This window comes from Elaeis guineensis, chromosome 13 (genome assembly GCF_000442705.2).
Source record: "Elaeis guineensis isolate ETL-2024a chromosome 13, EG11, whole genome shotgun sequence".
NCBI classification, from domain to species: domain Eukaryota; kingdom Viridiplantae; phylum Streptophyta; class Magnoliopsida; order Arecales; family Arecaceae; genus Elaeis; species Elaeis guineensis.
Genome location: NC_026005.2, coordinates 21,086,759 through 21,101,011, shown reverse-complemented (window position 1 = coordinate 21,101,011; position 14,253 = coordinate 21,086,759). Strand labels below are relative to the sequence as shown.

The 14,253-nt window shown below is 35.4% G+C and overlaps 1 non-coding gene across 1 annotated transcript; it reads right to left on the bottom strand.

Annotated features, from left to right (window-relative positions):
• Nucleotides 1-1,896: 1,896 nt before the first annotated feature.
• Nucleotides 1,897-1,975, bottom strand: LOC114914760 (small nucleolar RNA Z267). The gene has a single exon (XR_003802429.1). It is a non-coding gene; the product is annotated as a small nucleolar RNA Z267 (small nucleolar RNA).
• Nucleotides 1,976-14,253: the final 12,278 nt, after the last annotated feature.

The window sequence follows — 14,253 nt, the reverse complement described above, 5'->3', positions numbered from 1 at the left end:
TGTGGTCATCTTTTTGGGGTCACTTTTTTTCCATCTTTTCCTTCTTCGTCTGGCAAAGTATGCTCTCCTCTTCTTCAGCTTGAGCATATTTTCAGACCTGGACCAACATTTGCTCATAAGTATCCGGATAATTCTTATTAAGAGAGAAAATCAGTCGATTACTATAGAGTCTTTGCTTTAAAGCAGTCATGGCAACGGACTCATTGAAATTTTTCACTTTCAATATGGTGGCATTAAAACGTGCCGCATATTCTCAAAGAGATTCTCCCTCCTGCTATTTAAGAGTAAAAAGATTATTAGTATTCTTTAAATGGACTCGATTATTATAAAAATAAGTAATGAACAGCTTTGCCAACTGTTCAAAAGAAAAAATGAATCTTGGCTGGAGTCTGGAGAAGCAGATTTTTATAGATTTCTTAAGGATAATCAAAAAGGCAACATAAAGTAGGGCATCAGATGCCCCTTGTAACCTCACAATGGATCTGAAACCTTCAAGATCGTCCAGAGGATCAGTAGAACCATCAAATGATTCCACTATATGCATCTTGAATTGGGAGAGAACCGATTCATTTATAATTTTTTAGGAGAAGGGAGACCGCAGATTGAAATCTCTTGCACTTTGGGGGTGGCCTCCAAGCTATATTTCTATCAATTTTTTCTTAAGATCTTGAATATTTTGTCTAAAACATTCTTCCTAGTATGGTTTCTTGCCGTGTGAAGTAGATCACGCTTCCCAAGATTGATCAATGTGATCAAGAAGATGATCATGATGAAGATCTTGATGAATTGACTGCTGGGTGTGATGAGATTGAGCTTCTTGAGAGGCTGCTTCTTGCTACTGCTCAATAGTGTGCTGAAGTTGCCGTACTACAACAGTAAGGACTTGGAGTTGTTGAACTAGGAGATTAAATTGTTGTGCATTAACTACAATCAGAGGTTGAGTATTCTTCTAAGCATCTCCTGGAGAAGATGGCATAGGTAAAGGATGATTTTGTACCTTCTTATTCATCATTTCTATCAAAATTTCTAGGAGCAGTGCTCTTCCTCTAGCGCCAATCTGATGTCATAAGACTTTAGAAGATAGATGGCGAGGTCGATCTTGGACTAGGCTGGACTGTTTCTGAGTGCAGTTTGGTGATGTCCACAAACAATCCTGCAAAAGAAGTTCCGGATCTAGTGGGGTACCCTTCGGATTAGGATCCTCCGATAATTAAATTAGTCAGAACCTTGAGAATCAGAATCAGAAATGGATAGACCGAAAAGCAAGAGAGAAATATTAGAAGATCGGAGTGAGGACTCTTGTTCCCTTCAATGAGGGAGCTGAAAAAATTTAGTAGAGTCTCAACACTATGAGTTTTGACTTATCTTGCGGAGCTAGGGCTGGAACTAGGCCACACCCCTATCCGAGCCTGATCCAAAATTTTTTTCAGACTTTGGGCTGGGCTTAGGCCCAAAAATTTTTAAAAATATGAGGTCTGAGCCCAGCCCGATCCTGGCCCAAACCCATTCGAGCCGGCCCAGGTCATTTGCAATGGGTCGGACCCAAGCTCAAGCCTAGCTGAGATTGTTTGCAATTGGCCCGAATAAAAAATTAAGCTACAGGTTGATTGTATCCAGAGAAATTAATCATGCTGCAGTCTGATATCAGTCTCATATCAGTCAAAAATTTATTGGGAAAAATTTATACAGTCTAATATCAGTCAAAAATCTAAAAAATTAAATAAAACATAATGAGGATTTCAAAGAAAAATAAAAAATTGAGGGTAAAACAGTTCTAAGAGTTAAACAACTTCTAAAATCAAGCTGTAGAAACTTAAAGATGCAATGGCTAAACTCCAGCAAGAACACATATTACAAGAACACCCAAATTGCTCAGAGATCTGCAGTGCAGAAAGCAAAGTGAGCCTCCAGTTGATGTCTTTTCATAGTAATTGCTATTTGCCCAAAGTATATTTATAACCATCATAGGCACTTACTGGTATCAAATCCTAAAACATTAATTACAAAAAACTATCATTGTGTTCAGATTTGGTCACAGAAAGGTCTAAGCCTCCTATTAGCAAAGAAAAAAAATACAAAGAATCTAGTAAATACTACCACCCAAAGTCCACAGACCCACTGAAATAGAAACTAAAAGAGAATAATGATTGGCAGTCAAAAGCAAGAGGATTAGCAGCATTTTAATTTATAAAAAAAGGAGGAGAACGAGAATAGGCTTTCAGAGCGTATAAAGGCAAGGTAAACCAAGGTAAGGTAAACCAGATCAACTCGCTGCAACTTCACCATTTGATCAAAGGTCAAAAAAAAAAAAAAAGAAAAGAAAAGATCACAAGAAACAAAAAGATGATTTGGCAATGGAAAAAGATTAAACCAATATTCTACTTGCTTGAATGTCTGTCGTCACCAATATTCTACTGGCGATGGCCATGGCGATGAGTAAAGACAGGAAGACAGATGACCTGCATCATCACATCAGAAATGATAGATAGCGAAAGATTGAAGATTGGAGTCAGTGATGGGGGATAATGGAAGATGATGAGAGCTCCTGAGTGGTGATGGGAAGACGAAGGAAGATGATGAGGGCTCTCTTTTTTTTAAGAGAAGACGGAAACCGATTGTCGATGGAGAAAGATAACAGACACACATCGGTGACGGGGGAAGATGGAAGACAGCGATGGCCAGTAGATGAAAAGTCGGACACGGACCATAGCACCAGGGGATAGGGCATCAAATGGGGTGGTCAGAAATAGGAAGATGGAACAACAGAGTCATGGACAGAACTAGGTTATTGTAAGAACCCAGATTTTTTTCTTTCTCTCACACGAATCTTAAAGCATAAACCAGCAAAAAAAAGAGAGTTTCTCTTTCTTCTCTCTCTCCCTTCAGTCTGAACCCTTACTTTCTCTCTTTAAAATGTTGAATTTTCTCTCTCTATTTTCTCTCTCTAAAATTTTTGCTCTCTTTATGATTTTCTCTCTCTAAAAATCTTATGGATCAGTGGAGGGTCCAGATACCTACATAACCTAGATCATTAGTTGACCTTAGGATAGTCTTGAACTTATAATGTTTAGAGGTTTTTTCATAATTTTCTGTCCTTAATCGCACAAGATTTTTATATTTAATCCTGGTCATGTAGATATGCAATTATTGTACAAAAAGGTATCGAGCAAATATCTTAATTTTGAATTCATAGATTGAGAAGCTCATCGATTTTTGTATTTAGATTAGTCACCGATAGAAGTAAGAATCTCTGTATATGATCACCACTGTGTATGCTACTTTTATCGTTGGATTTGTATCATTGGTTTTGTATCTTTGGATTTGTGTTGATGGTTTTGTGATATTTGAGATATTATTAGTTCTAATATGATTTTTAGCATGAATATTTTATATGTTGATTATATTTATATATCAGTGATTGATAGTAGGATTATATGCATATGACATAACTATTTGATCACACTGTAAATTAGAATTGATTTGACGAAACCGATATGTTGAAGTCAACGTATAAAAATTAAATAAAAAAGATATAATTTGGACTAGCCTCATCATGTGGACAACCAATTAGGAGCTTATGCCTGGGACAGCCTCTAGAAACTTATGCCTAAGATAGCCTACCAGGAGCTTATGCTTAGAATAGCCTGTCAGGAGCTTATGCTTGGGACAGCCTTCAGGAGCTTATGCCTGGGCTAGCCTACCAAGAGCTTATGCCTGGGACAGCTCCACAGGCTTATGCATGGGATTTTGAGTCAGACCACAAGAATTGAGGTATGATCTTAATTAGTCCAAAATCGAAAAGAAAAGATTAAGAAAATTGGATATGTGATAAGAGAAATAGATGATAAGATATGAAATTCATGCTGAATAATAGACTTTCACTGGTGATATATGATAACACTTCTCTTTTGACAAGATAGATAATTGACATATGTTTATACGGACGTTTATGTTATTCTAGATATTTGATATAAGATTTTATTTTTATTGCTATTTTTAGATTATATTATTATAATGGTGTGATATGTGAGATTCTTATTGGGCTGTAAAGCTCACACCCCTCCATTTCTCTTTTTCTTCTTAGAGTTATAGGATGCTCATAATTGACTATGGTTTGGATTTATTGATGAGCAGATGAATAGATAGAGCATTATTGATATCCAATCAGATGATAGAAGAAATTGAATTTGTAATTGTATAAATTTTACTCATTGTTATGAAAATAGATCATTATTATTTATAAATATTGAGATATTGTAATGAATTATTTTAGACTTTGCATATTCTTTAGGGCATTCTAAGGAGTGTGCAGCCATCACGTATCCGACCCAAATATGGGATTTGGGGTATGATAGAGTAGTATCAGAGCTTAGATTTAAAATCACTAAGGACTGTGACATAAGCGATATCAAAATTTTGGATTATGATCAACAGAGTATGATAAATAATATCATTGCTTAAGGTTATGATCACTAAAGATATGATAGAATGATATTAGAGTTTAGATTATGATCACTAGAGAATATGATTTAAGTAGTATTTGAGCTTAAGATTATAATTATTCGAGATTGTGATTTTAGTGATATTTAAACCGGATATTATGATTATTAGGGATATGATAGACATAGCAGAAAAGATTCAATGTTTGAATTTCAAATCAATAGATACTATGATAAAATTTATGCATAAGTGGCATATGATGTCTATAATAGAATTGACGAGTTACATCCTGGATTTCAATTAGTATGGTTGACCTAACTATAAGAAGTGTTGACCTTAAAATGAAGTGGGAGATATTGATATGTTGTATTGAGCATACTCGATGATTTTGAAATGCTAAACTTATATGGGTGGAGATCATGATAACTTTTCTGATTTTGATGTTGATTATTTGATCATTATAAATTTTAGATTTATTAGAAGAAAGTTAGTTAGAATGTGGTCTAAGAAAAAATTATATTATATGAGAAAGAAATATTTTCAAGCATTGAATCTGTAAAAGAATCATATATAAAACTCGAATTTGATGAAAAATATACTTAGATTTTATTATGAGAATATGAGATACACATCTTGGTGAAATCTTTGGTTATTCAAAATATTATATTTGGATATGATTTTTTTTATCTTTCAAGTTGCATAAAATTTCAAATCAAAAATTTACTTTTCTAAGTGGATCTAAGGTATTTTGATATTATTGTTAAATTGAATAAAAAAAATTATTTTGTTAAAGTATGATATACATATTATAATAAAATCTTTAATAATTCATATTACCATCTTTGGATTAGATTCTTTAATTCTTCATATGATTGTTGAAGATAGTGGAGTGTATTAATTATTCAAATCAAAGTTCAGATTTCTGAACTCACCTAAGATATCTTACTAGTATTAAATTTTGAATGACTTATATAAATCTTAACACATAAGGGACAAGATTTTGCATGGATTTATTAATTGATGTTAAGGGTTATGATGAAGGGAGCTCTACAAGAAGGCAAAAAAAAATTTGATTCTACTTACAAGGACGTTGACTTGAGTTCTTCTAGTTTGTTCAAGTTGGAGTTAATTCTTTTGCAAAAAAATATTGGTTTGAAAATTATCTAAATGATTGTAAGATAAATCAAAAGTTAACTCTAATTAATTTTAGATATGTTGGATTCTTGAGGAGTAATGAAGCTTATGTAATGATTTCAAACATAAAAAATGGATGAAGATTTAATTCTGATGTGCTATACCCAAGGGATAGTAAAAATAAAAAAAACTTAAAGTTTTACTCTATATTTTATATGAAATTTTAAGATTGAATCTATGTTTGATAGATCTATCATACAAGGATATTCTTATCTTTTGATAAACCTATATAATTTGATAAGTTAAGATCAGAATGCATAGTAAAAGCATGATGGTTTAAATTGATTAGAAATATTAATCTTTTGATTCAAAAGATATTATGACAGAATATATTAGTTGCAAATAAGGAAGGATTTTATTGACAATGAAAGGATGCTACTGATTTTTGATCTAATTTGATCATAGCCGCATAATTTTTGTCAGTAGGTTACTTCATTGCAGATAATGTCAAGAAATGTTAGATATCTCAAGTTTATTATTAACAGCTTGATAGTTTTTTTGTTAGTTCAAACCTAGAATGTCTTGACATAGATCTCATATTTTTGAAATTTAACATTGTTACTCGAACTGACATAAAAGGTTGAGATTTTTTAAGATGAAATTCCACCTATTAAATTTGTTAAAAGATCAAAAGAAGATAGAAATTGATGATTGTGAAGAGTGCCCGATGTTTCGCTTTTCTTTATTTTCTATCATAAGTAGTCTGAAATAATTATGAATTTTGAGTGGAATATATTAGATAAATAACTGTAATATTTTAATACAAGGTCAAAATATTACTATTCTTCAAAAAATTTGAAAAATCAATGTAAAAGAAATGAATTTGAGATTTTAAATAATTTTGTTATATCAAGATCATAAAAAATAAATAATATGTAAGATATTATTGAAAGTTTAAGAATGACATGAAGAATGTACACTTTGAAGTATGCATCTCAAACAACACAACTTAATTTCAAGGACAAAATTATTTTAAAGAGGGATTCATATCCACTTTGAAGTATGTATCTCAAACAACATAACTTAATTTTGAGAATAAAATTATTTTAAGGAGGGAAGAACATAGGAACCCAGATTTTTTTTCTTCTCCCACACGAATCTTAAAGCATAAACCAGCAAAAAAAAGAGAGAGAAAAAATTATATGATTTTTTTTAAACATCAATAATACAAAAAAAAGAGAGAAATAACCAGCACATGCAATGCACGTGCTGGACATACATGGGAAGTTGGAAATTCAGTGGAAACTAAGGAATACATGGAAGAACTCTTTCATCGATTGAGAGTCTAAAAACTACTTAAAAATCTAGATGAAATCGAATTGAAACTCTTTCTTTAGAGATCTATTTAAGGACCTCAAATCCTTGATTCATCATCATCGAAAAATCACTAAAGATCGCTGTTCTTTCTCCCTGATTTCTTCTTGAAGCACCTTCAGTTTGAAGTTGATTTGGCCATCGAAAATCAGACCAATGCTCTTCAAAATTAGGTAAGAACCCATCAATCTTTGACTTGCTCTCTTCCCCTTCTTCTGGGTTCCCTAAATTTCAGATTTCAACTAATCTCTTGTTGGATTTCTTCTCAAAAATTGAAGCTATAGAATTTAAAATATTTTTTCACATATTATTCTTAATTTTTTCGACACATTTTTGCCACCACCAGTCGTTGGATTGCGAGCATCACCGATAGGGAGGAGGGGACAAAGAGTCCCCTATTCTATGAAGAAAGAAGAGGAAAGGAAGAGGATGTGCAGTCCTTTGTTTTCCCATGGGAAAGAAAAAAAAAGGAGGAAAAAAGGAAAAAAAAAGGAAAAGAAAAGAAAAGAAAAAAATAGAATATCTCTTTCTTCTCTCTCTTCCTTCAGTCTGAACCCTTGCTTTCTCTCTCTAGAATGTTGGATTTTCTCTCTCTATTTTTTCTCTCTAGAATTTTCTCTCTCTTTATGATTTTCTCTCTTTAGAAATCTTATGGATCAGTGGAGGGTCCAAATACCTATGTAACTCAGATCATTAATTGACCCTAGGAGAGTTCTGGACTTATAATGTTTAGAGATTTTTTCATAATTTTTCTGTCCTTAATCGCATATGATTTTTTTGTTTAATCCTGATCATTTAGATATGTAATTATTATACAAGAAAGTATCCAACAAATATCTTGATTTTGGATTCATAGATTAAGGAGCTCATCGATTTCTATATTTAGATCGATCACCGGTAGAGGTAAGAATTTCTGTACATAATCACCACTATGTGTTATTTTTATCGTTGGATTTGTATCGTTGGTTTTGTATCTTTGGATTCGTATTGATGGTTTTGTGATGTTTGAGATATTATTAGTTATGGGATGATTTTCAGCATGAATATTTTATATGTTGACTATATTTATATATCAGTGATTGATGATAGGATTATATGGATATGACATAACTATTTGATCACATTGAAAATTAGAATTAATTTGAAGAAACCGATATGATGAAGTCAACATATAAAAATTGAACAAATAAGATATAATTTAGACTAGCCTCGTCATGTGAACAGCCGGTCAGGAGCTTATGCCTGGGACAGTTTCTAGGAACTTATGCCATGATAGCCTGCCATGAGCTTATGCCTGGGACAGCCAGCCAGGAGCTTATGTCTGGAACAGCCCCCACAGGCTTATGCATGAAATTTTGGATCAGACCAAGAATTGAGGTATGATCTTGATTAGTCCAAAGTCGGAAAGAAAAGATTAAGAAAACTAGATATGTAATAAGAGAAACAGATGACAAGACATAAAATTCATGCTGAATAAAAGACTTTCACTGGTGATATATGATAACACTTCTCTTTTGACAAGATAGATAATTGACATATATTTATATGGATGTTTGCATTATTCTGGATATTTGATATGAGATTTTATGTTTATTGCTATTTTTAGATTATATTATTACAATGGTGTGATATGTAAAATTTTTACTGGACTGTAAAGCTCACATCTCTCCATTTTTCTTTTTCTTCTCAGAGTTATAGGATGCTCATGATTGATTATGATTTAGGTTTACGGATGAGCGAATAAATAGATAGAGCATTATTGATATTCAGTCGTATGATAGAAGGAATTGAATTGGTAATTGTTTAAATTTTGCTCATTGTTATGAAAATAGACCTTTATTAGTTATAGATATTGAGATATTGTAATGAATTATTTTAGGCCTTGCATATTCTTTAGGGCATCCTAAAGAGTGTGTGGCCATCACGTATCCGATCCGAATGTTGGGTTCGGAGCGTGACAGTTATTTGGCTCAGGCAGTTGAACTGAACTAGATTATTAAGTGGGGAAGTGAGAATTGGGTTCAGGCCTCGGGCTGAAAATATCGGGCTAAATTTCGAGCTGACATTCGGGCCTGGGCTCGGGCCAGATCTGAGTCAGGCCAAAGGTATGTCCGAGTCCAGTCCGAAATATAAACGAGCTCTATATTTAGGCTCAAGTCTGATCTGAATTCTTTCAGACTGAGCCCAAAGCCCGACCTGAAGTCGGCCCGGCCTGATGAGCCTCGGACCGGCCCTAGTCCAATTCCAACTCTATGTGGAGAGCATCCTATCCCTCTTTATATAGAGGGAGCTTTCATAAGCCGTTAAAAGAGTTTGTTAAGCTGTTAGTTTGTTACAATAGAATGACCAGCTATATAGAAATCATGGGTTGTTTGCCTCACATAGAGATTAACTATAAAGTAATTGGGAGACAGCTACTGCTGAACTAGAACCCAGCTGTAAGATAATTGTCTGTGCTTCCAAAGTTACATCAATGTTGAACCAATGTGCCTTACTGTAGATCGGTAATAGGTTAAGCTGAGCGTCGTGTTTCATTGAGAATCAGCTTAAGTCAGATTAGATCGGCAAACTGACGAGCTGATAATTAATACTGATCAGCAGATTGGTGTACAACTAATTTGACCTAACTGAAAATATATTTATAATTCAAATAATTCTGATGCTGCCACGAAGCTTGATAGTGAGATCGGTTTATATATATCAACAATGGCAACCATCAACAGTTAAAAAACTTCAGACTGTTATAGTAGCTTACTTCATTGCCTTCAACAACGAGGTCATCATTATTAGTGTTGGATAATTTAACGTATCCAAAATAATTTTTTCATGCTTACGAAGGGTTCACATGTTGACGCATAAGCTCCTGGACTGTAAGTAGCCATCTTTACAAAGTCCAGGTACATATTAACCTAGACTTCATGTCATTTATGAGTTTTTTTGGGACATATGTCATTTATGAGGTGTATGTTCTTCCGGGGACATTATGAATCCTGTTGGTCATTACAAATAACTTCTTTTTTTAGAGAGAGAGAGAGTGTTACATATTTATTGAAATTACTACTGGCAGCTATGACATTGAAATATTTCTTCACACAATTTAAACTCTAATCAACAATTCTACTGTATGTCTCCAAATATATTCTGTTTTTTTTCGTATCCCTCTTCCCCTTCTCTTGTACTTGTTTCTTATGTTTCCTCTCTAATTCCTATTTCTCTTCTTGTTCCTTCAGGATTCTTCCTCTACATAACTTGTAAAGAGGAAGGGATTAATAGACAGCAAGATTAACCATTAGTTTCTTCTGTTGTTTTAATTCTCTCTATATCTTAACCTTCAACTTCTTACTTGGAATTTTTTCGAATATCAATTTGTCTGGGGTAGCTATTGACTAATATAATGCCCCCCTTATAGGCATCAAACAGTATCCTAGATTTTTGTGGTTGGCTATGAGAATCTTCAACCAACCCTCGTAGCTACTTTTCCACTTTCTGAAGTTCCACATAAGATTTTTATCACATGTTCTGTTAGTTGTATTCCAATGTGCTATATTTTTAACTGAATGATAGTTATGCTTTTTATATGCTTGCTAGTAACAATCTAGGATATTCTCTTTTTTTTTTAGTGAAAGAGAAGCAGAGAGTGTGCCATTTGGCTTTTATTGTTAAAATTATTTACATTGGAGAGATTAGCGTAAAACAAAATATAAGAAAACGAAACCAAAAATAATTTGGAAAGTGATAAGAGCAATGATTGACCACCACAGGGATTTGGGAAAAAAAGATGAAGTAGAGGTCACTTGCAATAATAACTTTCATAGGCACTCTTCAGCTGATACTCATAGCCCCAAAGACTATAGTAGGGGATAGCAATCTTTTTAAAAAATTTCAAAAGGTTTCATGCCCTACCAAATTAGCCTTGATACATAGATTCTTTCATAGATAATAATCTGATAGAATTTTTTGTAAAACAGAGAAGATGTTTGAAGGCTTATTTAAGAAGATCTTATTGTTCATTTCCTTCCAAATCTCCTAACAATAAGCAGCCATCAATTGATCAGCATATCACTTCAAAGATGTAGGAAACTTCTTCTCCAAGATGTCCGAAGCTCATTAAAAGAAGGCCATTCTGTGATTTTTAGTTGAATTTTCAAGGAGTTCATTAGGCTTCTTACAAATGGGCATTTAAGGAAGAGATGCGAGACCGTCTTTTCATTTGCACCACATAGAGAACATCCTGTGCTAATCATTACCCACCTCTTTTTAGTAAGATTGGCTCCCACGTGAATTTTATTCTTTATAGGCAACCACAAAAATACCTAAACTTTTATTGAGATTGCAGCCTTCCAAATTACTCTATGATATGGGCACACAAGTCCCCCATTATTTAGGAAGTTGTAAAGGGACTCAATAGTGAATAAATCAGATTGTGAAAGCTTCCACATTGGCATGTCTCCAAGTCTGGATAGTTTGATATTAGAAAGGATAGCATTCAAGGCATCAGGTTGGTCCATTTGCTCCAAAATAAGAGGTCTTCTAATTTGAATTTTCCAAATAATAGATCTAGCTAACCACTGTAATTTTACAGTATAGTTTTGTGAGATAGCCCTTGCATAGAGATCTTGAAATAACTCCACCAAGGAGATAGGCCCAGCCCAACAATCCTTCCAAAATCTAATCTCCACACAATCTCCAAGTTTGAAAGAAATATATTTTCAAAGCACTCAAGTACTTGTTCACATTCTTTCAGACTTGTGAGAATTGAGAGTGGTTTCTTGCAACGCGCATGCCAAGCCTCTATCTCGAGTAATAGGCCAACTTGACACCACCATAGGTTAGATGAACCATTTATGAATTTTCATGCCCACTTGGATAGCAAAGCTATGTTCATTTGCTCAAGATTTTTAATGGCCAATCTCGCTTGCTCAATAGATTTGCACACTAAGTCCCAACTAGCTAGATAGTGTAAGCTACTAACCTTATCTTTTCCTTTCCAAAGAAAAGCCCATCTCATCTGATCAATTTTTGTAATGACTTACTTTAGCAGTTTGAAAACAGATATATAGTAGCTAGGTAAAGTAGAGAGCACAAAGTTAATAAGAGTCAATCTTCCACCTCATGAAAGAAATTTATCTTTTCAAGAAACTAGTTTCACTCCAATCCTCCCAATTAGTGGCATCTAACAGTAGTTAGGCAACTTCATATCATGAAGGGATAAACTAAGATAAGCGATTGATAGTTTGCTTCTTTTGCAGTTCAATAACTCTGCATAAGAATCAGCATTTTGGTCCTCCATATTCAAACTATCGAACTCTTGTGGAAGTTGATCTTGAGACTAGAGGCACCCTTAAAGGCAAGCAAGATAGCCTGAGTGGTAACAAGGCTTCCTCTATCACCTAAACAAAAAAGCAAGGTATTATCAACAAATTGGAGACTTTTAATGTCTTGAAAAGCTTCATTTGGCTCAATTCCTCTCAAGATTCCCAAAGAACCAGCTTGCTTTAGGAGTTTACACAACACATCTATTACGAGAATGAACATAGCCGGCAACAATGGATCCCTTTTGCCTTAACCCCTGCTTGCATTTGATCTATTTCTCAGGCTTGCCATTTACTAGTATAGCCACATAGGATGAAGAAAGTGTTGGATTTTGATGTCTCGAATTCGATCCATAGCAGCAAAATCCAGATGCAAGGAAGTCCAGCTTGAAGATCACGTCGCGAGGAGCCCGAAGATGCGGCCCACAAGCACGCAATGCCTACAGGCGTGACCCATAAGTGCGCAAGGCCTACTACGGTGTGTGGCCCAGGCATGGGCACGGCCTAGTGCGGGTGTATGGGCATGCGGACGTGCGGCCCAGGCCATCCAAAGTGATCCATGATGGACCACAGGAGGAAAGGCGATCCATGCGTGGTGCATGAACCAACCATGCAGTTCATGAGCGGTCCATGTGCGTTTCCCATGCATTTCATGCGGTTCATGGGTGGTTCACATGCTGTTTTACACGATCAGATAGCTAAGGAGTGATTCAAATGCTATTTTGCATAATCATGAGGCCAGAGACACAAGCAGTTAAGATCCAACGGCCAAAAAGGTAATTTGAGTCCTTCTGAAGGTAGGTTTTCGATGTTTTGGCCCTATAAAGAGGGTTGATGGCTGTAGATTTTCGATGTTTTGGCCTTATAAAGAGGGCTGATGGCTGTGGAGAAGTAAGCGCTTCTCAGTGCCTCTCAGCAAGGTTTGAGAGAGATCATGAGTGGCTGAGAGCATCCAGGGCATCAACAGCAGTGACTGAGGAGCAGCTTGGCATGAGCAGTAGGCAAATCAATCGAGAGTGTCCTGAAATAATTATGGAAGTGACTATGAGTGTAAGGACAGAGGCTGCAGAATGATGTAGCAGCTGAGAGCATCACAAGAAGCATCCAGGGATGTCAAAGATTATGGCTCAGCAGGCCTGTGAGAGGGTCTCTTTGGAGGATTTTATGAGAGCTTTTGTGAGGGTGAGTGCTTCTTGTTGAGAGAGAGATTGGTGTATGAGAGTTGAGAGTGTGAGATCTCCTCTTGTACTTATTTTTTTTCTCATAGTGAAGTCTTACATGCCCCATGAAGATAGATCTTGGTCTAATCTACGTATTTGGTTGTGTTTTCTTTTATTTCTTCTTTCTTTCTATTATAACGTTACAAGTGGTACTTGATCTCCAACAATTAATATCAGAGCCAGATTAGTATCGAAGTGCATGATTGATATCAGAGACAGGTGGTATCAGAGCGTACGGTTGTCCAGATTGTAGTGGTGTTGATCGAGATTGAAGAAGATAAAAAAATTAGGTGCAATCAAGGTGGAGATCAACCGTGGCTCTCTTGTACAAGAAGAGGCCGTCTATCATGGGGGATGCCAGTGGGAGCCCAGTGCGAGGTAGAGCTCCAGGTGAAGATGGATCGGATACGAGATAGGAGACTTGGAAGGATGATAAGTAATATTGCTAAGAGGCTACCCTGAGTAGATTTCGGATCATGCAAGATAGAGATGGAATCGAGTGGCCTGGCTCGACTGCTATATTTGTCATCCATGAGTAGCAGGCATTTACCTTAGGGCATGGGAAAGAGATCATACAGAAGCTCTTAAAGTCAGTTGAAGGTCGAATGTCGAGTCAAAATAGAGATTGTTGGGCTTTGACATCTTGAATTTGATCCACAGTAGTAAAAACTCAGATGCGGAGAAGTCCAGCTCGAAGAGTACATCGCAAGGAGCCCAAAGACATGGCCTGCAGGCACGCAAGGCCTACAAGTGTGGCCCATGGGGTGCAAGGC